The sequence below is a fragment of the Cupressus sempervirens genome, chromosome 4, assembly GCF_028749045.1.
Source record: "Cupressus sempervirens isolate cs-2001-9-10 chromosome 4, ASM2874904v1, whole genome shotgun sequence".
Classification (NCBI taxonomy): Eukaryota; Viridiplantae; Streptophyta; class Pinopsida; order Cupressales; family Cupressaceae; genus Cupressus; species Cupressus sempervirens.
In genome coordinates this window covers 824,002,518-824,027,796 of record NC_143121.1, presented here as the reverse complement: position 1 = coordinate 824,027,796, position 25,279 = coordinate 824,002,518, and positions in this window count along the sequence as shown.

Here is a 25,279-nt window from a genome sequence, read left to right as displayed (position 1 = left end):
CCTTTGATAAATCCAAGATTAGATAAATACCTATCCAATCTTGCATACTAGGTTCTAGGTGCTTGCTTTAGACCATACAATGCTTTCTTTAGTTTGCATATAAAATCTTTATCTTCTATCAGAGGGAATCCATCAAGTTTTTCAATGTAGACTTCTTCTTCAAGTTCTCCATTTAGAAAAGCTGACTTGACATCCATCTAATAAACTTTGAAATTCTTGCTTGTTGCATAAGCCAAGAACATCCTTACTACTTCCATTCTTGCTATGAATGCATAGGCTTTTTCATAATCTATGCCTTCTTTCTATGAGTAACCTTTGCAAACAAGTATGGCTTTGTTTCTCATAAATTCTCCTTTCTCATTCATCTTATTTCTGAATCCCCATTTGGTTCCTATCACATTCTTGTCTTTAGGTCTAAGAACTAATTCCCATGTCTCATTCTTGACAATCTATTCTAGTTCTTCTTTCATAGCTTGCATCCAGTGATCATCCTTACATGCCTCATCTGTGCTCTTAGGTTCCACTTGAGAAATTAAACATAATTCCTCATTCATTCTGTACCTTTCCATCAAACCTTTATTTTTGCTCCCAATTATTTTCTTTGGAGGGTGATTATTTGTCATGTTTCTATTGGAAGTAGGTGTTGATATCTCAACTCTTATCTCTTATCTAGGTTCAAATCTCTGTTCTTTTCTATGATCAATAGATACATCATTTTGTAGGTCACTATTAGTCTCAAAAAGAACTTAAGCATTCTATCTAACAATTTCAAATTATCCTCTTCTTCATCAGAATTATAATCTACCATCTTCTCTTTAGTACCAAACTTTTCATCAATCCTTACATTTTCACAATCAACTATTGTCTTAGTTCTATAGTTGAAACATCTATATTCTTTAATTTTCAATGAGTAACCAAGAAACATACCTTCATCACTTCTAGGATCAAACTTACCAATAATATCATCTCCCTTTATGTAACACTTACTTCTAAATATTTTGAATATTTGATTAATGGTGAATGACCAAACCATAACTCATAGGGTGTCTTGCTCATACCTTTACTGATATGTACTTTGTTCAGAGTATATATTGCAGTGTTAATTGCTTCTCTCCAAAATGTCTTTGAGACATCATTCTCAAATAACATCACTCTTGCTACTTTTGCTACTAACTTGTTCATTCTTTCAGCAATCACATTATGTTCAGGTGTTCTAGGTGAAGATAATTATCTTTTGATTCCATTCTCTTCATAGAACATGTTGAACTCTCTAGAGGTGAACTCTCCTCCTCTCTCTAATCTTAAACATTTAAACTTGACACTAGATTTATTTTCAACTCTATTCTTAAATATCTTGAATTTCTCAAAAGCTTTAGACTTCTCTTTAAGAAATGCTACCCACATCATCTTGGTAAAATCATCAACAAGAATCATAAAGTAGCTTTCATCATAGAATCCTCTGGTTCTTGTAAGACCACTTAGATCTATGTGAACAATCTCTATTTTCTCTGTAGTAGAGAACTTCTTGCTAGGAAAAGATACTATTCTCTACTTAGCCAGAATACATTCCTTATAGATAACATTAGTAGACTTAATAATCTTGGGTAGATCTCTTACTACAAATGTACTGCTAACTTTCACAATATTATCAAAGTTTATATGAAAGAACCTTCTATCCTATAACCAATTGTTATCAACCTTTGCAACCAAACATGTTATTTCAGTAGGATTCAACTGAAATACATTACCTCTAGATTGGTTTCACTACCAATCAACTTACCATCATTGTCTTTGATAATGCAAGTCTTTTCTATGAATTGCAACAAATATCCCTTGTCTACCAACTATCCAACACTTAGCAAATTATGTTTCAAACCATCAACAAAGTAAACATCATTAGTGATAGTTTTACCATCAAGAGTAATAGATCTAATTCCTGTAATATGACAAGCTACATTTTCACCAACTCTAACAATACCTCCATCATGATATTTGAACTTAACAATTTTTTTCATATCACCAGTCATGTGATATGAACATCCACTATCAATTATCCAATTAGATTTCTTCTCAACTTGGGTAACTAGAGTTGTCTCTTCTCTAATTTCTCTATCAAGATCATCTTCCTTAATATCCACAAATCCTAATTCATCATCACTTTCACTTTTATCTTTTTCATCAGATTCTTCATCCTCATTAGCATATAAGAAATTTCTATCTTTATCTCTTCTAGGCTTAAATTTTTCTCTAAACTTCTTCTCTCTTTTAGGAAATTTAGATGTATAATGTCCATATTCATCACAAGTCCAACATTTAAAGATTTTCTTACCATCTTTCTATCTTTTACCAGAAGGGCTATTCCTTCTTCAATCTTTTTATCTTTTTCAGATCTACTACTACTGGAAAATTCTCCTCTTGCACTAGCACTTCTTGATAGATTAGGTCAAATGTTCAAAGCACTAAAAGTTGTTTCAATTCTGGCTAGTTCTCTAGACTATATCATTTCTTCTTCTATAGATTCTAATCTTCTAAGCAATGTTTCCTTTATGAAATCTTTGGTGGAGGGCATAACTAGCTAAATCATCTAAGCTATTTTCTAGAATGGTGGTGTTAAAAATTTTAAGATCTTCCATATAACCTCATCATCTTCTTTAGTTCCACCAAGAGACTGGATTCCTAGAATAATTTTTGATATTCTTCATACATAACTTCCCATAGATTCATCTTCCATCATCTTAGCATCTTCAAATGCACAAATCCAATTTTGCAATCTCATTATTTTTGCATAACCCTCACCTTCAAAAGTAACTTCTAATGCTTTCCAAATTTTATGAGAAGTTTGAAATATCTTTACCTTATTATATTCATTTTCTGGAAGAGCTGATAGTAGGGCTTCTATAGCTCTCATGTTATAGATGAATATATCTCTTTCTCCCTCACTTCATTCCTCTAGCTTTGGTTCTTCAACAATTTCCTTCTTAGCTTTCATCAAAATCCAATATCCTGGACCCATGCATAGCAGATGAGTCTTCATCTTTCCCTTCCAACTATCATAGTTGGCCCCATAAAATCTTGGACTATCTTTCCTAAATATATTCACCATTGATCTCCCAATTCTAGTTAACTAAAATATTATAACTGCACATCTCTTCATTATATCTTAGATGAAATATAGTGATAGCCTATCAGAACTCTATTTTTCAATGCTTTGTTTTTGCACTACTTCCAGTAAATCAAGTGTAACTTCCATACACTATTGAATCAAACTTAGTCCTTTAAACCATGTCATGAAGACAACTTTAGGAACATGTCCTCCACTATGCATCATCTAAAACTTCCTCATGTTTTGTGCATATTAAGATTACTGACTACTATTCTTCCAATCTTAACATAATTACTACTATGTTGACATCAATGACAAATATAGTCACAAATACAACATATCAATACTCTTCAATTCTTAGGATACTCCCCCAATGTAGTATCATTAGCATTCATGCTAACAATTTAATGACTCCATCATTAATAAGTCCTTTCTCTAGGACTATACCCTTCTCTTTGATGTCTTTGTATGTTTCTAACAAATTCATGACCATGTAGTGTGAAATATTTGGATGCATATTAGTAATAAACATTGTGATGAGATGTCATTCTAGTAAGTTACAAGCTATTCAAGTTTTAAGGGTTTTCCATCTTTGTAGGAAGTCAGCAAGGATTTCACCCCCTTTTTGTTTTGTGTTCGCTAAATCGACTACTCCTCACTCAATTTTGACTAGGTGGGCATATTGTGCAATAAATGCCTCATAAAGTTCTGCAGATGTGTTCATAGTTCCATATGGTATTTGATAAAAGCAGCGAAGATTAGGGTCCCCAATGATTTTGGGGAAAAGATGCATGAGAAATATATTGATATAGGCCACTTCTTGGAAATGCATGTAGATCTCTTTGATATGTATGACTAGGTCCCCCTTCCCCTTGAAATTGACAAATTTGAGGATTTTAAAGTATTTGCAGAAGGGTGTTATTGTTATAGACCTATCAAATGGATAAGGATACATAGTTTCAAATTTGAAATTTTTTGACTTAGTGCCACTTTGGAGTGTTTTGACAACATTTTTCATTTCTTCCCATTTGAGGTGTACAAGTGTTGTAGGTAGTGTCCCCAATGTTGGTGCCCCTAGTGCAGGGTATATATCAGATCGAGCAGGTGAATATGGATGGTTTTATTGTGTGTATTTTAGTGTATGAAATGATGTTTGAACTACTACTTGGATGAGGGTGTGTGGTTGTTGTGATGGAAGCTGGACATATTGTTTTTGTGCTTGTGAGCCATAATGTTGATATTGTAGATGTTTTTGTGAGATATAGTTATGAGATTGTTGCACAAATAGATGGGTTTGTATATGTTGTTGTGATGGTGGTGGTGGGGGTTGATATGCTGGTCCTATATAGGATGGATGTATATATTCTTGGGAAGATATCTAGGGATTGAATGGTAAAAAATAATTCACATAAGGAGATGTCCTCATTTGTGGCAATTGTTATGGTGGAATCATTTGGCTACTCCCAAAAGGTGGAATAGAAAGATAGTTGGTGGTGTATGGTAGAGGAATTTCTCCTAATGGTGGGTTAAGTAGTGGGTTTTGTTGTTGCACTTGGAATACTGACATAAATGTGTTGCTAGTTGGGAGAGTTGTAGTTCATCTCTCTAGTTGTGGGTATTGCCATGGACCAAGCGAAAATAATGTTGAAATGCATTGTGTGGGGGTGAATGTATTAGCACCAACACTAGATGTGATAATGAGTTGATTTTTTTGGCCTTGTTGCTGATATTTATATAGTAAACTATGGTACTCATTGTGTGTTTTAGTAAATAGGGTTGTAAATATCCCTAGCGGGTATGTATGATATGGAAGGTCCTACACTATTGAGTAGGATGGATTTGGGTTTCTTAGTGATAGAATTAGTGATGGGAATGTTGGTAGATAAATATTGTGTGATGATGGATTGTTGAGGTGTGGTGTGAACCAATGGATGTGTGATAAAGGGTTAAGTTTTTTGTGGGATGGGGTACTGTGTTGGCTAGATACCACATTTAGATCTATGGTTTATTGTATCACTAATGGATTTTCTCTTTTAGGAATTTAAAAGGGGTTATTTAGATCTAAAGCTCCTATGGGTAGTGGTAATCTACCAAACAAAGGATGTGTCAAGTCCATAATTTCTACAGGTGGTGATCTCCCAAAACTAAAGGCACCAACATCATCTCTTTGTATGTTTTCCATAATAGTTTGTTTTGGTCAATGATGGCATTTATAAGTAATGCTTTCCTAGGTTGGTTCTTGAATACTTCTAGGGTTGACTTAGTAGGTCTCAAATTTTCCAAATTCTAGGGAGGTGGATTGAAATTGATCATGTTGGCCTCTATATCAAGTTGTGTGTTAGCCAAATCACTACTAGTATTAGGATCTATGTCCTTCTTCTTCCTTTTGTTTTTTTTTTTGTTGAGATGTGTGATGGGTGGCATGAAATGATAGAGCAGCTAAGTGTAAATATAAAGTGATAAGATAATGAATGCAAAGTGTAGGGTGTGTTCTAAGACTTTCTAAATATGAGATGGGGTCTAACATATGATGCAAAAGATCTCCTAGGATCTAAGGATGTGTCATAAATATAAGAGGAATAGTGTATTGATGATGCAAATGATGATGACAGAGGATTCTGTCCTAAAGACATAATTCCTAAAGCACCAATAGAGTGATGTCAAAGTAGAAAATGTGTTACCCTTTGTGTAAGCTCAGGATATGATGGATATGTCAACCTAGGATAGCTTAATGAACCTTTGAAAAATGAGTGATAATCAAATTTGGAACCCAACCTTTACCTCAAGGTGATGAGGGAAATAAGTGACAAAGGTGGACTACCCTAGAGAATGCTTAATTAAAGGAAAAACCATGATAGTATGATGGATGTAGGATGGACAACTCTAATAGGATGACACCAAATGCTCAAGGATGATGGGGATTATGGAGGATTTTGATCTATGATTTTGATTTGGATGGGGTATGGATTTCTAAAGCATGGCCTAAGGATGATGAGTCTTTAAAAAGACTAAGGGGGATAATGACCTAAATGATAACCCTAGAGGGACAAAGCTATGATATGATAAGTGTAAAGTGTATGATTGAAGAAGATAGACCTAATCAAAGTGGGTGTATCTAATGTAGTTGAAGAGGCTCTTCTTGACTCCATGTCTTAAGGTCATATTTTGAAATTTTTGATCCCACTCTGACTATAGTGATACCTCAATACCTTCTTTCTTAATTTTTTCAATTTTATCAAGTCTTGGATTGGGTGTGTTTTTCTTGCATTCTAATTTTATTTCTCTATATACCAATGATGGTTTGTGCTTGACATTTTAAAACTTGGGTTTTGGTTAAGCTAACCTGAGTATTTAACTTGACTATTTGGATAGATTACAACTTTAAACTTGGGGCAATGACTATGTTAAGTATGCCTTAACCTAGGTTGGATAACATGTAACTTTAGTAACAAGTGTTTCAAATGAGAAAATGGTCCCTCAAAGGATAACATAATACAAATAGGTCAATAGATCAAAAAAATCCTAGGGTTGTTTTGAATGAAATTACTAACAAGCTTTTGGTGTATAAAGGTAAGACTCTCTAATAAAATAGTCTCTTACAGGACAAAGAAACTTTGAGAGAGACAAGAAAATGATCTCTTTTGAAAAAGGATTTGATAGTATCAATGCATATGTTTAAAAAGTGTTTTACACATGGTCTTTTTGACAATAAGATAGTTCAAGCATACATTATCCTTAAAAAGAAGCAACTTAGTATTCAAAATCTTTGTCCACACTAAGTATCATAAAAGAAATCACATGTTGGTAGATGAGTGAGCTCCTAGTTCAAAGAAACCCCATTCATGTTTGCATTATGTAGAGTATAGATGGTGGGTGTAAAAAACCTTTAGGTGATTTGGGTGTCCAATTAGATCAATCCCTCCACAAGGATTATGATATTCTCGAAGGTGAATCAGGTAGGCTAATAATTTAGTTTGTAGTTAGATCCATGGAGTCTTCCCAAATCATTTTTACACACATGACCCACTTAAGAGTCTATTTTGATCATGCTAAAATCATAGGAGTTCATTTTCCTACCTCAGACTACCATTAAAAATGCATTGCCTGAACTTGTGTGGATTGAGAAAAAGTTTACCTTACTTCTCATTTATATACCAACCAAAGAGATTTACTAGTTCAAGCTTTTCTACTAAGGGGACACACATTTCCCAGAGGATAGAACTCTCTAGAAGTACTCCTAGGTTGTTGCAAATAGTCTTGTTAACAACTTTGGTATATGCATCACATATTTAAATGGATCTACTTTGCATGAAAAAAAAGATAGTTCAAAGATGTCATTTAGATCATTGTATTTATTTTAAGAGGTTGGATGATAATAGCTATATTATTTTATGTTTATGTGTTGATGATATCTTTGTAGCTAGGTCTAACATGGGTCACATTAAGGGGTTAAAAGAACAATTAACACATTCATTTGCTATGAAGGATTTGGGTGCAGCAAAACAAATCCTTGGTATGAATATTTGTAGAGATAGGAAAAATAGAAAATTGACATTATCTCGAGCTGATTATATTGTGAAGGTATTGCAACAATTCTCTATGGAGAATGCTAAAGATGTCAATACACCTTTACTTGGTCATTTGAAGCTGACTAAGGAGATGTGTCCAAAGCCACAAGAAGAGGGGGATAAAATGTCCCAGGTACCTTATGCTTTAGCTGTAGGAAGCTTGATGTATGTTATGGTATGTACATGACTAGATATTACACATGTAGTGGGAGCCATTAGTAGGTATATGAGTCATCCAAGAATTGAGCATTAGAATGCAATCAAATAGATTCTTAGATATTTGAGAGGAGCATCCAATACATGTTTTCTTTGAAGACTCTACTACTTCCTTACAAGGTTATGTTGACTCAGATTTGGTAGGGAATATTGATACTAGTTGGAGTACTATAGGTTATGTATTTACTATTGATGAGGTAGCTATGAATTGGGTTTATTTCTTACAGAAGGTTAATGCTTCATGCATACAAAAGAAACCAAGGAATGATACAAATTCAATTATTCTTGGAAGAATTGGTACACCCGTAGAGGGATAATTATTTGTTTATAGATAGTCAGAGTGTTATTCACCTGACGAAGAATTCTTCTTTGCATTGAAAGACAAAACACATATAGTTGTACTACCATTTCATTCGGTCAATTTTGGACGATGGATAGTTAAAATTGGACAAGATACATACATATGAAAATCTAGTAGTTATGTTTACAAAGGTAGTGACAAGGGAGAATTTGAATTCTTCTTTAGCTTAGATTAGCCTTCGAGACTAAATAGACTAAAATAAAAACAAAGTCCAGGGTGGTTTGATCTAGTGGGAGCCTCATGGAGTAGCAATATTGCTATAGGATCTATCTCCAAGTGGGAGATTGTTGTCAATTGTGGAGCTTGATTAGTCCCCGAGTGGGAGATTGTTAGTTTGTGGTGACTGAATAGGGAAGTAAGATGTGATGTGATAATTTTTTCTTGTGATAGTATTGAGATTTAAGTGATCAAAGATTATAATCAAGTTGTAATGACTAGATAGTAATAATATTGGACTCATTGTTTGGTGGGCATAGCCTAGGCATTGGGTAAACCATGTTAAATGTTGGTGTTTTGTATTCTCTTCTATGTAATTTATTATTTTCTGATATTGGTTATATTTGCATGTAACTTTTATTTCTATCTATGTTTAATCCTAATAATATGAAATTAGAATGTTCTAATTTCAAAGATAGAGGTTCATCTTGGATATATTAGGTTGTTAGTTGAGGTTCACTTCCATATTAGTGTACTCAATAAGCTATTGCAAATTTTTAGTGTGACATTTAAACATAAAAAATTTAGGCTTAGTTTGGAAAGCCTTAAAGGATTTGGATAGGCTCTGAAACTCAAACAAGTGAAGCTTGCGCTAGTTAGGCAATGCCAAATAGAAGCTAAGGGTTCTAGAACGAGGTCATAATAGCTAATCAACTCAACAATTTAAAACTTATGGTTTTCAAAAGTAGGGCTACATGAAAATCCCAATATAAAATTTGTACTTATTTTGAGCCTACACTATATGTAATTTTAGGGTTTGTTGACCTTGAGGGTTAGGGTTGAATGTCTTGAACCTTCTAGGGTAGTTGAAAACTCTAATATAAGGAAGGCTCATAGGTTGTCTAGGATAATTTTGTTGATAGTTCACAACTCTATCTTGAAAATTATTCTAAGGCACTCATATGGGTTTTGCATATTGATTTTCAAAATTTTGTAATTCCACATTTGTAGAGATAATAATAAGCCCATATTTTGTTCTCACAATTTTTTTTTTGTTTCTAATTTTTTTGTTATGTGTTTGTGGCATTAATTAGTGGCATACCCTTCATCAAGTGGAATTGAATTAGGATTTCCTAAATGTGTAGATAGATAATCAATTGTGAGGCAATTTACACCAAAACCATGGTTTGGGCTAAGCATGTAGACAAATCATCGACTGTGAGGCAGTTTGTACTAAGGGTTTTAGTAAAAGTAAAAAAATTCTCCACAAGAGGAATATGGTAGAAGAATCAAAGGTGTTACACTTGAGAGTTCTAGATCCCTCTAGAAATAAATACAAGCATTGGAGAACAAATGTAAAGGGGGATGAATCTTGTCGTAAGAAATTAAAGTGAGGATGAAGGAGAATAGGAAGAAAATGTTGAAGAAAAGGAGGTTATGAACTAAGAAGAACAAAGGATTTTTAGAGACATCTCTAATATTGGAAAAAGAACTAAGTTTGAGGTTCCAACATTTTTAGGAAGAATTAACCTAGAGGAACTAAACAATTAGATCAATGAATTAGAATAATATTTTGAGTATGAAGATATTGGGGATCTTGATAGGGTCCAATTTGTGTAGACCAAGTTGAAGGGTCATGTAAAGATTTTGTGGCAAGAGATTAAATTGGAGAAAAATAGATGAGGGAAGGAGAAAATCACCAGACCGGATTAGATGATAGCTAAGTTGAAGAGAGAATTCATTCTTCTTGATTTAGATCTTGATCTATTGAAGAAGATGCAATGATTAAAGAAAGCAAAAGTATTTATTCAAGAGTATAAAAAATAGTTCTACCAAGGTTAAAAGCACAAGCTTGTGTCACCTTTTATGAAGAAATGTGATATCAGAATGTGACAGTTCAACATTAATGACAAAAGAAATGGTATTTGTGTTTAGAATTTGAAAATGATGTAAACTAATAAAATGTGTAGAATTGGATGAAATTTATGCCTATCATCTTTTAAAAAAATTTTGAGTAAGAATTTATTCATTTCTTTTATTTTGAAGTCCCTTTTTTAACTATAAAAAATATAGGGTGTAGTTCCTGTCAAAAAAAAATGCAAATCATCTTTTTTTGTTTTGATTTGAAAATATCTTATAGATGACATGTATATCTAGTGCACAAAAAAAGAAATAATTATTTTTGATCTATATTTTCTTTGTTATAAGTACTCAAGCTCGACCTTCTTAGAAGCCAACAGTTTTTTCCTCCCGTCAAAACTTCCCAATCAAATCTACACCTTCTTGAGAAAAAAATACATATTCATGAAGAGGACTCTCTCCTCTAGAGATAAATATAATTTTTTTGTTTTTTTGGTATGATTTACTATTTTTCCCCCTTTTTTAAGTGAGCATCTTCTGAAATGTTGAAATATCGACTTATAATATTTTGAAATTCTAACTTATTATAACTAATCAAAACACTAAAAAAATTATATAGTGATGATATTGAATCTAAGATCTATAAAAGGGTATTTTTAGTTTTTGAATAAAATTGAGTTTTGATAGAGAAATGAAATTTGACCAAAATAGGTTTTGATATCACAAACGGTGACACAGATATGTGCTTTTACCCCCAAGTTCTCATCATAATAAGCCACGTTAAAGCTAAAAAAGACAAATTTTCATGTTACCTTATTGGGTCAAGGTCAACCATTCAAGAGAAGTTTAGTCTAGTTTGAATGAATAGTATTGATGAGGCATAATAGTTTTCCCTAAAGGTAGAAGAAAAGTTGAACAAGAAATTTGAGAGTTGACAAGGTGAAAGAGGTTGTGGTGGAAGATCTAGTGGATGGTCTTATGGAGGTGGAAATGAAGATCATATTAAGAAGGAAAAGGATAGAAATAAAATTCAAAGCCATATGGGAAATAATTTCAATCATTCCCATGATTAGAACAATAGAGATCAGAGAGAAAGAGGGTAAGGATATAGAAGAGAAGGTTTTCATGGAACCTATTTTCACTGTGGAGAATAAGGACACAAGGCATTTGAATGTCTCTAGTGCCAAGAAGGATAGATAAGAGAGAAAATGTTAGAATGGGGTTTCTGTGCACCAAAATACTAAGCTATCAATGCTCAATACAACCACTCAACTTATAGTACACAAGAGGTAGTTAAGCCCTTGTCACAAATCTCAAGGGGAGTGCTAAATTTTTTTCCAACAATCTCCTTCTCACTGTTACTTGAGGGTCTAAGGATTTGAACCTGTGACTAAGCTTTGATACCACTTGATAGAATGGGGTTGCACCAAAAGATCAATCTACCAATGCCCAATACAACCACTCAGCTTATAGTACATAGGAGGTGATTAAGCCCTCGTCAAAAATCCTGAGGGGAGCATTGAACAAATTTTCAAGAGAAAAAGTCTAGGAAAGAGTTATAGATGTTGATGAAAATATAGAATCTACTAAAAACAAACTTGGGTCCTAGAAACAAGGCTTGATGAGGTACCCAATCACAATCAAATCTCTATGAAACAAAGAAATAGAGAAAACCCAATGGGAAAAACTCTACTCCAAAAAGAGATAGCTAAAAACCTACTAAAGGACTATAGAAGCCTCCAATTAGTGAAATGTTCTAGAAAATAGGAACAAAGAGTGATCATGAAGAAACATCAGTGAAGTATGAAGAAGTCACAAAATCTGTCAAAAAGAAATTGTTGATTAGTAGAACCTCCTCTAAAATAGAACTTAACCAAGTAGAGAAGACTATAATTTGCATCGAATCAGGAGGCAAACAAAGGAAAACAACTAAACTCAAAAATACAAATGGTATAAAACACCAAAGCCTAAAGAGCTAATCAATCAAACCAAGGAATCATGAGAAAAAATAGAAGAATCTCCTCTAATGCAAACAAGGGTGAGGTGATAAGAAACTGAGAAAGTGGGCCAATATCTCCTACAAAATAGAAAGAACCAAGAACATTGAGAGTGACGAAGAGTTACAGACACCTATATAAGTATATTTCATCAACACATCATGGTGCTAATGTCATGGAAGGAATAGGCACTTGAAAAAGGAAGAGGGTACTAAAAGGAAAAAAACTATCCCCCCATGGCACTTTATAATGTAGTGGAAGTACAATAAGTTACAATGATGAAAAAGATCCCAAAAATGCAAGGAGTGGCACTTTATCTTAGTGTGTTTGCATAAACATGCTTAAAAATGATATCAACAATGATTAGAAAGGACAAAGAGCTATTACAATAGATAGTAGAGCCCAAAAGAAGAAATCTCATGTCATGAAAATGATCCCAAGACTAAAACACCCAAGATATCCACCATAGTGAAATAAAGAAAAAACCATAATAGAAAGAGCTTGGAGAAGAATTTGGAAGAAAAACTAGCATTTTTGGATAGATAACTGAACCAGCTTTCCAGAAGTATAACATTTTCAAAAATGGAGATCGGATGCTCAAGATATTCCATCCAAAGTGAAAAATAGAACATCTAGCTTTAACTACCCAAACAAGCAACCAAACTACATCAAAACCCAAAAATTCCTATGCCATTGTCTCCATCTTAGTGTTAGTCTTAGATTGGTTTTGAAAATTGAGTGTCAACACACTTAAGAAATTTTCTTTGTTGATGTCAAGTTATAGTATGTGCTAAGCCAGAAATTCATCAACTGTTGAGTCATTCAGATGCCTAGTAGATAGATAGTGCCGAGCAAGATAGAATTTCTATAGGTGCCAAGCTAGACAGAATTCCTATGTGTTTTAGCATTAGTAATTAGTAAGTGTTGAGTAACACAGAATCAACATAAGAGTTTGTACCCTCACAAACTAAGATGTAAACCATTTTTGAGCCGACACAAGATGAATTTCAAAATTTGGTATCAGAACCAAGTTCTTACAAGAAGAAGCCTTACAACTTGAAGAAAAGATCCAAATGGAGGTCTACAAGCTTGGGAAGATTATAGAGAATCAGGAGATTGAGATACATCTCATTCTACATTCACTAGAAGAAGCTAGGGAAGAATTGAAGAAATCCCTAAAAAGAAGAAAAGAAATTGTCATAGATAAAAATGATACATAGTACAAGGAGATTGACACCTCAAAAGTGTTTTCCAATGGAGATTCTAAGGAGTTTGATTCAGCAATTGCAGACTTGATGGAGAAGAATAGAGCTCAAGTATAAGAGATTGGGACTCTCAAGATTGAGCAAGAATCACAAGCCATGATGCTTTTTGAAGTGGCTAAATAAAAGAAGAGAGCTATTGAAGATAAAGCTATGATCGAAGATGACAAGAGAAATCTTGCCAATAGATTGGAGGAAAATTCAATTGAGCTTGCAAGAATTTCCAACATACAACTAGACACCCTGAGCCAAATGTTGAATGCCCATCATGAGCTAAATATCAAGGACATTGAGATCTCCACACTAAAGATGCAAAATGACTTGAGAAGAAAGAAAGAAATTGTAGAGAGCTTCAACAAACCTAATGAATCTATCAAGTACTTTGAACAGCTACTAAAATCACCAAGATCTAGCACTAACACCTCAGGACTAGGATTCACCAACATTGAAAAAGGAGAGTCATCTAAGACTGCAGAAGAAAGAAACAAAAAAGGTAAGAACACAAAACCTACTTGTCTTTTTTGTGGTAAAAAGGGACATACCTTTAAGGTGTGTAGGAGAAAGAATTCCAATCATCATGACAAACCTAAAAACAAGGGTCACCATCACAAGTGCAATAAGCAAGGTCATCAAGCAAATGACTGTAGGACTAGAACCATCAGGACACCAAGATTTGAAGGTCACTACTACAATTGAAAGAAGTATGGACATAGAGCCTTTGAATGTAGATCAAATCCTATCTGGACACAAAACCAACCAGCAAAGTTAAATAGTCATGGAAATCACTACAATTAGGACTACAACACTAGATAGAGTTTTCACTACTATCAAGAAGATGGTTGAGCCAAACTACATGCTTTAGTTGTCTACAAACTAGTCACATTAGCAAGCACTGCCCAACAAGATCAAAGGCACCCAACTCGAAGTTCAACAAAGGAAAAGGAAATGTTGATGTTGAACACATCAGAGGAGAAATGAATAGGACATGGAAAAGAAAAGACGGAGGTAGCACATCCAATGGAGGGATCACTTCACCCAAAAGGGTCAAGTGGTCACACTTCATCCAACTAAGAAAAAGAAGGTATGTGTGATTGATATTTAAATGTTTTATCATACATTAGTTCCAAGACTAGATCAATACTAAAAAAGGATAGATCAGCATGAATAAAGATGCAAAGTTAAAACTTCAAAATTTTCACATTGTTGCCAAATAAGGAAAATTGCCTTCTAATGTGGAGTTGCCTACCAAATTTAGTAGAAGCCAAGTTAGTAGTGGATGTTGAGTATTGGAAAATCAATGGAAGTCAAGTGAAATAGAATTGCATAAGGAGTTGAGTGGATAGCTATATCTAAACTAAGCATTAAATGATATGAAATGAAGGGTATAAGGTTGTGTTTTCAATCATTTTGCATCATCGCAAACACAGAGCAAGAGCAAGAAGAGCGCAAAAATGGTTTCCAAGTAGAGATTGAAGCTTTTACATGGATTCAAGCCAAGATTCAACATCTTTCATTGATTCAAGGTATTTACACTAGTGCTGAGCTACGTAGTTAAGCTATTTTTATGTCTTGAAACCCTAGTTTGAAGAAATGGCATCTAGCTCTAGGAAACCCCAAGAAAAGGAGTTGTTTGAAGTTCAATTAGTCAATAATAAAGTGAAACAATCTGATTTTAGACCAATTCCTAAAGTTTCTTATAAGAACAAACCTACCAGAGCTTTATCCATGATTCCACCTAAAGTTGTGATGGTGCAAGATGTTAGGAGATGCTATAACTAAAAAATTGGAGCTATTGGTGATATGGAGATCAGGGAAGCATACAATAAACTTTGTGAGAATGGGATTTTGAAGGAGGAGTTTCAAATTGTTGAGAGGAAGGGCTTAACCTATGCCCTAGATTTCTCTATAGTATTTAAAATGGAATGGGTAAGAATTGTGCTGAGTAGAATCTATGATGGATGCCTATGGTTGGAAGATGGACCCATTAAACTATCTAAAAGGATTATAAATAGAGTAACTAGGTACCCAACCCTAGAATGACCAAAGACCCTAAGAAGTGATTCTAAAGGAGCCATAGAAAATAACACTAGAGAAAAATGGACCAAGAGAGGGATGACTATTGACACCATCAAAGATCCTCTTGTAGAATTTTCCATTAGAGTTATATCCCATAAGTTCTACCAGTCAAGCTAACCAAATAGTGTACCTTGTATTGCAGTTGATGTGGGATACAAAATTATCAAGAAGGATCATACATATGATCTAGCTAAACTTTAATTGCAATAGATTATGGAGAATTTGGAAGCCATAAGAAGGTCCAAGGGGGCCTGATGCAAATTTGGAGCAATTTTTATATGTTTATTCTTGTATGTACAGAATGAATTCCACTCGTTTGGAAAGGTAAGCTAGAAAGCAAATAGGTCAATAGTAGTACAAATGAATGAATACATAAGAATAGATGGGGGAAATTTTTGAAACTATAATGACTAGCTACTTTAAAGACTTTAAGAAGTCAATGAAACAAATACTAAGGATACCTGTCTCTCTTTTTTAACAACACATCAATGACATATGTTTCTTAGTAGAAATTGATTTCACATACATTCAAGTAGCAATACCAAGGGTGAGATGGCTAAGGCCACTTGGTTATGAAATCAATATTGATGAGGCATCAACAACAATCACAACATTTCTAGTAGAAGACATTGACAAAAGTGTTAAACCCTTTGGCACTTATGATGTCATTCCATCAAAGGTGGACATGGAACTAAAAATAGCTTCAATTTTGAAAAAGAAAGATAAATTGGTGAAAAATCTTAAGGCTAAATTTGGTGAAGGCATTGTAGAATGTGAGGAGGAGGATGAAGAGGCAGATGAGGATGAAGAACAACAAGATCAAGGGCCACTTGCATTGACCCAAGGCATGGGAGAAGATGTAGAAGAGGTAGATGGTGCTGAGGAGGAAGAAGAAACCAATGAAGCACCTAAGCTAGAGGCAAAGAAAAGAAAAGCCTCCATAAAACCAGCTACCAAGCCCAACAAAGTTGCTAAGCCTAGCCCAGTAAAGCCTACTACAAGGGCTAGTACAAGAGCCACAACAAAGGAGGCCAAGGAGCAAGAAAAGAGGAAGGCCACTGAATAGGGAGATCTAAAAAAGAAGCTAAGAAGAAAGTATGTTGCACCCCCTAAATCAAATGAAGAATCCCCTGAATCAGATGAAGAAAGAATAGAATCTAATGACAATAGCCAATTTAGAATGGTAAGTCACACCCCTAAGTCTGATTTAGAAAACATATGTGATAACATTAAGGACAATGCAGACTTATCTAGTTTAAAAGGTATTGATTTTAATAAGTTGAATAGAGAGGAATAGAACATGGTTGAAGAGTCAGTATACACCATGATGGCCAAGTTAAGGAACACTCCACTTGAACTTGAAAATTCAATGCCTAAGGAGTTATATTCAATTATAGAAAATAAATGGCATTATTGCCTCAATATGGAAAAAAAAAACAAGAGAGTCAACATTGGCTCGAGTAATGTCTGAACATACTAAAGGGAAAATTAGTAAGGCAAATAAGAAGCATGGGAGCAAATTTGCACCCAAGTATAGAGCCTTTAGTATTTTATAGAATAAAATTGAAGATGTATTCAAAAAGTCCACAAAAATGTGGAAGTTGATTTATGGCCTCACAACTATGAAAGAAGGAGAAATAGATCCCTTTGAGGGAAGAAACAATGGAGAGGAAGAAGGCAATGATAAGGAAGAAGAAGGAGAAAAAGAAAAGGAAGATCTTAGAGTGGAGAAGGAGACACAAAAGGATGATATGGAAAATGTTGAATAGCAACAAACAAAACAAAGTGTGCAAGACACAAAATTGCCACCACTAAGCCTTCCACATGTAACTCCCACACCTATAGATACAATAACTATACAAGATATTCCTGACAACTCTAGTCAAAACATAAATCCACTAACTATAGAGGATCTCAAAAAGATTATTTACTAGACTACACTACAAGCATAGTTGTGTACAAATTCAGTCTTGGTGAGTGTGAAAGAATTGTAAAATGCTATAGTAGACATAACAAGGGATAAGGTGAATCCACAAGAACCACCTTCTCATATCCCACCAACTGCAAGTGGATAACCCCAAGAGAAACTTGCACAAGATACATTAGCAAAGGTTGATTCCACAATACTAGTCACTACAACTACCGAGGAACCAATGAAGGATCAAATACGACAGCTGGATACCTCTATCTCTATAGCACAAGAACAAGGTGCACTACCAAAGATCATAGTAATTGATCAAGGAAGAATAGAGGAGGATACCCCAAAGGAGAAGGAACATGAGACAATACAAGCATTGATAAATTTATCTACAACAGGGACTCCAACAATGCCTCAGAAGCTGGGCATTATTGCCATGCCATTGCAAATATCTACACCAAGCTTGAGCTCAACAAGAGTAGCAAGGGTACTTCACTATGAAGACCCTACACTAGATGAGGACATAGTCATTCCCAAGTATGAATATGAAAATATGAATATTGATCATATCAATGAAGTGCAAGAGGCACTTGAGAGGAAGAAGAAGTAAAAGATACTTAGAAATGAGTATAAACAAAGACAAGCTTTTATTGAGATTAAAGACATCTTTTTAGATGCATTTAGCTTGCAAGTACTTGATGAAACCAAGCCAATCATGGAGCAATTATCTAGTATAGTGGACCAAGTACAAAATAAAGACCTTGATGCAAATGAAAAATTGTTGGAATGGTCTGAAAAGAGGTTTCAGGCAAAGGTGAATGAAAGAATATCAAGTAAAATACCACTTTCACAAGTTGCACTAGCCAAGAAGATTGAAAAGGTAAAAGTAGCGTATATGAGAAATATGTTAGCAAGAAACACTAATATATTAAAGGAACAAAGCATTAACTAACAAAATTACTATAACATATAAGAGAGACCAAAAGAGAAACCCTCAAATGAGAATGTGAGCCATGGAATGGCTCTCTCAATGAGATTATTCTCTTGATGTATGGATGAGTCTCTTTGCTTAGATTTGGTATGTATGCTCAAGGTTCTCAAAATAGCTTCAATGGAGATGGATGGGTAATGGAAAATTGGTAGCTTTGTGAGCTCTTAATTTGGCATTATAAGGGTATGGTTAAGGCTTTTGCTTCTCAAACTAGCATTATAACTTTAGCTCAAAGGTTGTGATTGAAATGGCTTGGGAGAGGATTCAATTTATAGGCTAAGGGCTTGAGGGATGGAGGGCTAATATGGAAGGAAAAGAAAATGCTTATGGAGGGCTTAGATTGCATGAGAGGAGAGCACATAGATTGTGCTTGTTTAGCACCAACCAGGGAGTGACACATGTCACAGGGTGAGTGGATGGAGGAAAGGGAATGGATGAATCAACAAAAGAGGCTCAAGGGATAATATCTTCATAAAGACCCTTCATTATGGCTTGTAAGAGAAATGAATGGGCTTGTAATAGTCTTCATGGCCTTTATAAGAGCATTGAAGACTTAGTGGTTGGGATATTTTGGAGAGAGTTGAGATTGTTGACTTTGCTTGGCTTAGGAAAGTCTTAAGCTCTCTTAGGAAATGTGACAAGGTTAGGAGGGATTAGAGGTGATTTAGGATTAGATTAGGCTTGTTAGAGATATGCAAGTGGATGGCATTCATGAGGGTGGGTGGGTTAGTGACTAAGCTTAGTTAGTATGGGTGGATGGGGTGGATTAGGCTAAATGAAGGGTTAGGGATAGGTTAGGGGTTATTAGATTTGAGAGTTTTATTTATCAAATAGATTTATTTAATAAATGGGGATTTTGGAATTAGATAGAAGAATAGGATTTAATTGATAAATGATAGGTTATTTGATTTATCAATTAGGACTATAGATGATTAATTAAATTAATTAGCTAGGGGATGGCAAAGGATTAATTAAATAGGAATTTAATTAATGATGCCTTTAGAGATAACTAAATAGGATTATCAAAGTGATGTAATAAAATTTAGGTGTCTACATTTTGCCCCTCTTTGACATAGTGTTGAGACAACACTATTTCAAAGAAGTTTGAATGAAGACAACACAAGGAAGATGTTTTAGCAACAAGGTTTCCCTAGTCTCAGATAAGAAGAGGAGAGACTAGACTTAGATGATGCCCCCTCAAGAAGGTGGCAGAGAGAGAAATGAGGCTTGATGGCTTCTTGAAAAGTACAAGAATCTAAGATGAGCAAGGAGACTCAGATTGGCTAAGAGAAGGGGCTGAATTAGCTCAAACTCTCACTATGGGAGAATGATAAAGGGCTATCAGATGAAAAAGAGGAAACAAGCTTAAGACTTCAGGGGGGATGGAGGATGAAGGAGCGAAGCACTATAAAAAGGAATCTAGGATAGGGAGATGGAGGATGGGATGATAAAGCTAATGCAACAAGATTTTGAAGAGTCAGATTGGCGAAAGATGGGTTTCAAAGATCCCTAGGACTAGGATTGTGGATCTCGAAAGATGAGGCTTGGTGGATTGATTTGATTGGTGGATCCCTAAGACTAGGATTGTGGATCCCTAAAGCTAAGAGTGAAGATTGATTCAAAGAGATACTGATGCATAAGCTGGAGTAGGAGAGATAGATTCTAGATATGGATGGTGGATAACAAAGATGAAGGGAATCCATTGAAGCTTTTTGAGTGGAGGGATACTTCAAAGAGAAGTACCACCATGTAGTTGAGCACTAGATTTGCTATAGGACTGTTGGTTAATTGCCAAGGTTACCAAGAACATCAAGGCCTTTTCACCAACTATTCAGAGGACTGATGGACTGATTCAAAAAAAACACACAAGGATTGCCCCAACATCACACATGAATCTCGGAGGAAGCAGCATGGAACTGACACTGGGTAACCCACAAGCAAGAAAGAAAAATAAATGAAAGACCTAATCAAGACCTTACGCTCAGATTGCCCCATTTGCAGTATACCATGATATGGAAGATTGTGGCAACCTTGAGGAGGGAATAAAAAGATTTCTTGGAAAAGATATTTCAAGACCCAAAAGGGAAGATTCCAAATCAAAAGAAAGTGAAAATCCAAAAGAGAACCGTTTGCCAACAAGATGGGTAGGAAAAGGTACTAACGGACCAAGATCAAACATGAGGAAAGCTATATCCTACAAGGATCTATTGGAGAGTACCTAAGCTGATGGATCTGGATGACTGATGTGTTTGGCAAGTTGAACTAAGAAGGATAACACTTTGGTGATATAAGATCTAGCTAAAGGATGCATTGGAATAGCTAACCAAGGGTTGTGCAATGTGTGCAAGATGCTAATCAAGGAAGAACTAACACGAAAGCTAGATAGATACAATGGTACTAAGCTAAAGAGGATGTACAAGATGACAGACCAAGATATGATACAAATTTACAAGGTTGTTCATGTTTTGGTTTTGTGAGATGGAAAAGTTTGTGAAGGGTGAGATGTCTATAATAGTTGATAGGTGGATAGGTAGATGGTTTGCAAAAATTTTAAGTGAAAATGTGGTTCTTTGTGTGCATATGATAGGATACAAGCTAGGGTACAAGATTTGGCATATAATATAAGCTAGAATATGGGACAAGCTTTGGACAAGATTTGGATATACAAGCTATGATACAAGGGATGATACAAGATTTACAAGCTTTGGTACAAGATTTACAAGTTGTATGGGAGGTATTTACAAGCTTCATTAGATTTTGGATATTTGGTTGGAACACCAAGGGAACAAGCAGGTGTTTTATGGGATGGTGGGTGAATGGATGAGGGATAGGATAGTGATAGATAATGGAATAGTCATAGTACACAAGGCACTTGAATTACTACATTTTCACCAAGGTACCTATCCAAGGTGCTTGAATTGCCAAGTTTTCACCATTGGATGCTTATTTCTCTTTACTATTTTTTTTTTTGTATTTTTCAAAAGCTGGGTATACTAAGGATCTTCAAGCATAGAACTTCTTGAGATGAATGATGTTAGTAGGATCATTCAAGAGTTCTCCTTTTGGTGTAGATAGCTGATAGGCTCCGAAGCCAAAGGATGCAGTGACAACATAAGGACCAAGCCAGGTAGGTTCAAACTTGCCTTTTTTTTCTCGATCAGCTTGAACTTTCATATTTTCTTTGAGGACCATCTCACCCGGTTGAAAGTGTCATGGAAGCACCTTCTTGTTGAAATTCCTTTTGAGATGAGTTTGATAGACTGTGAGATGATCATAGGCTTGTTGTCACTTCTCGTCTAAGAGATCTAGCTAGGTGAGCCGAGCTACTCCGTATTATTCATTTGAGATTTGCCCTTTCAAAGATATGTGCAAGGAGGGAAGTTTAACCTCTATCGGTAGTACCACTTCAACACCATAGACTAAGGAGTATGGAGTTGTGCCTGTGAATGTACAAAAGGAAGTTCGATAGGCCCATAGGGCTGGATTTATTTGTAGGTGCCAATCACAGCTGAAATTATGGACAACTTTCTTTAGGATCTTGAGGAGGGTTTTGTTAGTTGCCTCTGCCTGGCCGTTACCTTGTGGGAAATATGGGCTAGAAAAGTGGTGATGGATGCAGAGGGAAGTACACAATTCTTCCATGTTGAGATTTTCAAAGTTGCCTCTATGGTCAGTGAAGATGGTGGATGGTATGCCAAAGCAGCAAACAATGTGGTATAAGATGAACTTGGAGACCTGAACTCCTATAGCTAAGATTAGGGGGACTGCTTCCACCCACTAGTGAAATAGTCTATAGCTATTATTATCCATTTATGTCCATCAGATGAGAGAGGTGTGATAGTTCCAACTAGATCAAGGCCCCAACAAGCGAAAGGCCAAGGTGATGCAATAGGTTATAGATCTTGTGTTGGAGCATGCACAAGATTGGCATGTTGTTGACATGGGAGACACTTTCTGACAAAGTCACAGGAGTCTTCTTCAATGATAGGCCAATAATAGCCTACTCTAAGGATTTTCCATGCTAGGACAATACCACTCATGTGGGCACTGCAAAGTCTAGAGTGTACTTCTTTTAATGCCATCATGGCCTTGTCTTGGTCTAAACATCGAGAGAGAGTATCGTGATAACCCTGACGATATAGGGTATTGACTATGATGACATAGCAAGATGATTTTTGGATAAGTTTCTGGCATTGGGTACATGTGAGGTGAGGGGATATGATACCATCTTTAAGGTAAGCATGAATCTCATGGTACCAAGGGGATTGGGGACCAACCAAGATACAAACACGATTTGAGTCATCATTCGCATAGGCAAGTGTGAGGAGCCGCTTGACTAAAAACTCATACTGTGTAACCACTTAGGAAATTTTCAAGAGTAAGCTGATAGTAGCCATAACATCTACTGCTTTGTTCTGCATTCAAGGAACTTTTGTAAACTGAAGCTTTGTAAAATGCTGGGTTAGTTGATCAACTAGCTCTTTGTAGGGTAATAGCTTTTTGTCTTTGGTTTGATATTCATTTAGTGCTTGCTTGATGATAAGCTAAGAATCACCAAAGATTTGTAACTTAGTGATGTTCTATTTTGTAGCTATCTTTAATCCTACTATGAGAGCCTCATACTCTGCTATATTGTTTGTGCTAGGGAATTGTAGCTTGAAGGCTTTTGGAATGTAATCTCCTTGAGGTGTGACCAACAATATTCCTTCCCGTGATCCATGAGATGTGTATGAACCATCAAAATAAAGTTTCCATGGGGGTTGTTCTTTAATTAGGCAGATATGCTCATCTGGAAATTCTGTGATCAAAGGATATGCATCTATTAGAGGTGCATCATCTAGGTGATCTACTATAGCTTGCCCTTTGATTGCCTTTCTATCCACATACTGGATCTCAAATTTGCTAAGGAGCATAACCCATTTGGCCAAACGGCCTGTAAGTGTTGTTCTGGAGAGCATATACTTGAGAGGGTCTATCTTGGAGACTAGTTGGATGGTATGACTTAGCATGTAGTGGCAAAGCTTTTGAGTTGAGAAAACAACTGCCAAACAAGCTTTTTCCATAGGATTATAATTGAGTTCATAACAAACTAGGGTTCGACTGATGTAGTAGATCGCTCTTTCTCTGTCATAGTCATCGAGCTATGCTAGAAGTGCCCCTAGAGCAGTAGGCATTGCTAATATGTACAAGATCAAGGGATAGCCAGGAACTGGTGGAACCAAGATAGGGGGATTGGTGAGATACTTCTTGAGATGATCGAAGCCTAGTTGACATAAAAGATCCCACTTGAAGTTTTTATCCTTCTTCAGTAAATGTGTAAATGGTATACACTTATCTGCAAGCTGGGAGATGAAGCGTCGAACGGATTGGAGCTTTCCTTGAAGAGAGCAAAGCTATCCTAGTGTTTGGGGAGGAGGCATGTCTAAGATAGCCTTGACCTTCTTGGGGTCGATCTCTATACCTCATTTAGAAACTATAAAGCCTAGAAGCTTGCCAGATGTGACCCCAAAGACACACTTCTTGGGATTCAACATGAGATGATATTTGGCTAACCTATCAAAGACTTTCTCCAGGTCAGCAAGATGATCCATGAAGGTGTGAGATTTAACCAAGATATCATCCACATAATCCTCCAAAATGCTATGGATGAGATCATGAAAAATGGCTGTCATAGCTCTTTGATAGGTAGCCCCTGCATTCTTTAGGCCAAAAGGCATCATGTTGTAGCAAAAGGTTCCCCAAAGGGTAGTGAATGCTATCTTATGCTAATCCTCTTCTACAATCTTGATTTGATTATACCTAAAAAATCCATCCATGAGGGACAAAATTTCATGTCCATCTGTAAGGTCGACAATCATATCTATGTTGGGTAAGGGAAAATCATCTTTTGGACAAGCTTTGTTAAGATCTCTGAAAATAGTGCAGATTCTGATGTCACCGGAACATTTAGTGATGGGGACCATGTTGGAGATCCACTCTGAGTAGTTGATAGGTCAGATAACCTTAGCAGCTAATATTCTTTCTAATTCATCTTTGACCAATAAAGCCACCTTGGGTGCATTTTTCTAAGCTTTTGTCTGACAGGCTTGATCTTTGGATCGACTGCAAGATGATGAACTACAAGCTTTGGATCTAGCCCTAGCATGTCCTGATATGACCATGCAAATTGGCCAATGTTCTCTCTTAAGACCTTAAAGAGGAGATCAACTTGGTCTTGTGATAGGGATGCAACAATGTGAACAAGTCTGGGGATCTGTGAAGAACTGATGTTGACTTCTCAAGTATCCTCAATTAGAATAGAAGACACCTCTGGTCGATTATCTTGAGGAGGCAATGCTAAATCCTCATGTTCTGCTTGTGACTCTAGATGTTCTTGCTAAGGGGTTCACTTCACTGCCTTAGCTAGTCCTGGTTTCACCTTAGTTCCAGTTTTGGGTGTATCGGAACTAGGTTGGGGATTCTCTCCAAAATACCCCTTGGGATCTAGCTTATAGATATATGCTGAGTCTGGCTTTGTTTTCTTGTGAGGAGTTTTGGCTCCCATGAATCTTAGAAGTGCTTCCTCTGATGTGAACTCGTCAATGTGTATGATGCTTGGTTGGTCCCAATCTATGAGTTTTGGATGGGTGAGTGTTAGGTCAATGAAATGGATGGATAGTTCTTGGATAATAGAGTCTCCTAGGGAGATTTGGTCTAGGATATCATCATAGGCTCTCTTTTCAACTTCCTCAAGAATGTTTTCAATTTTGACAAGGTCGCAGTGAATGTTCA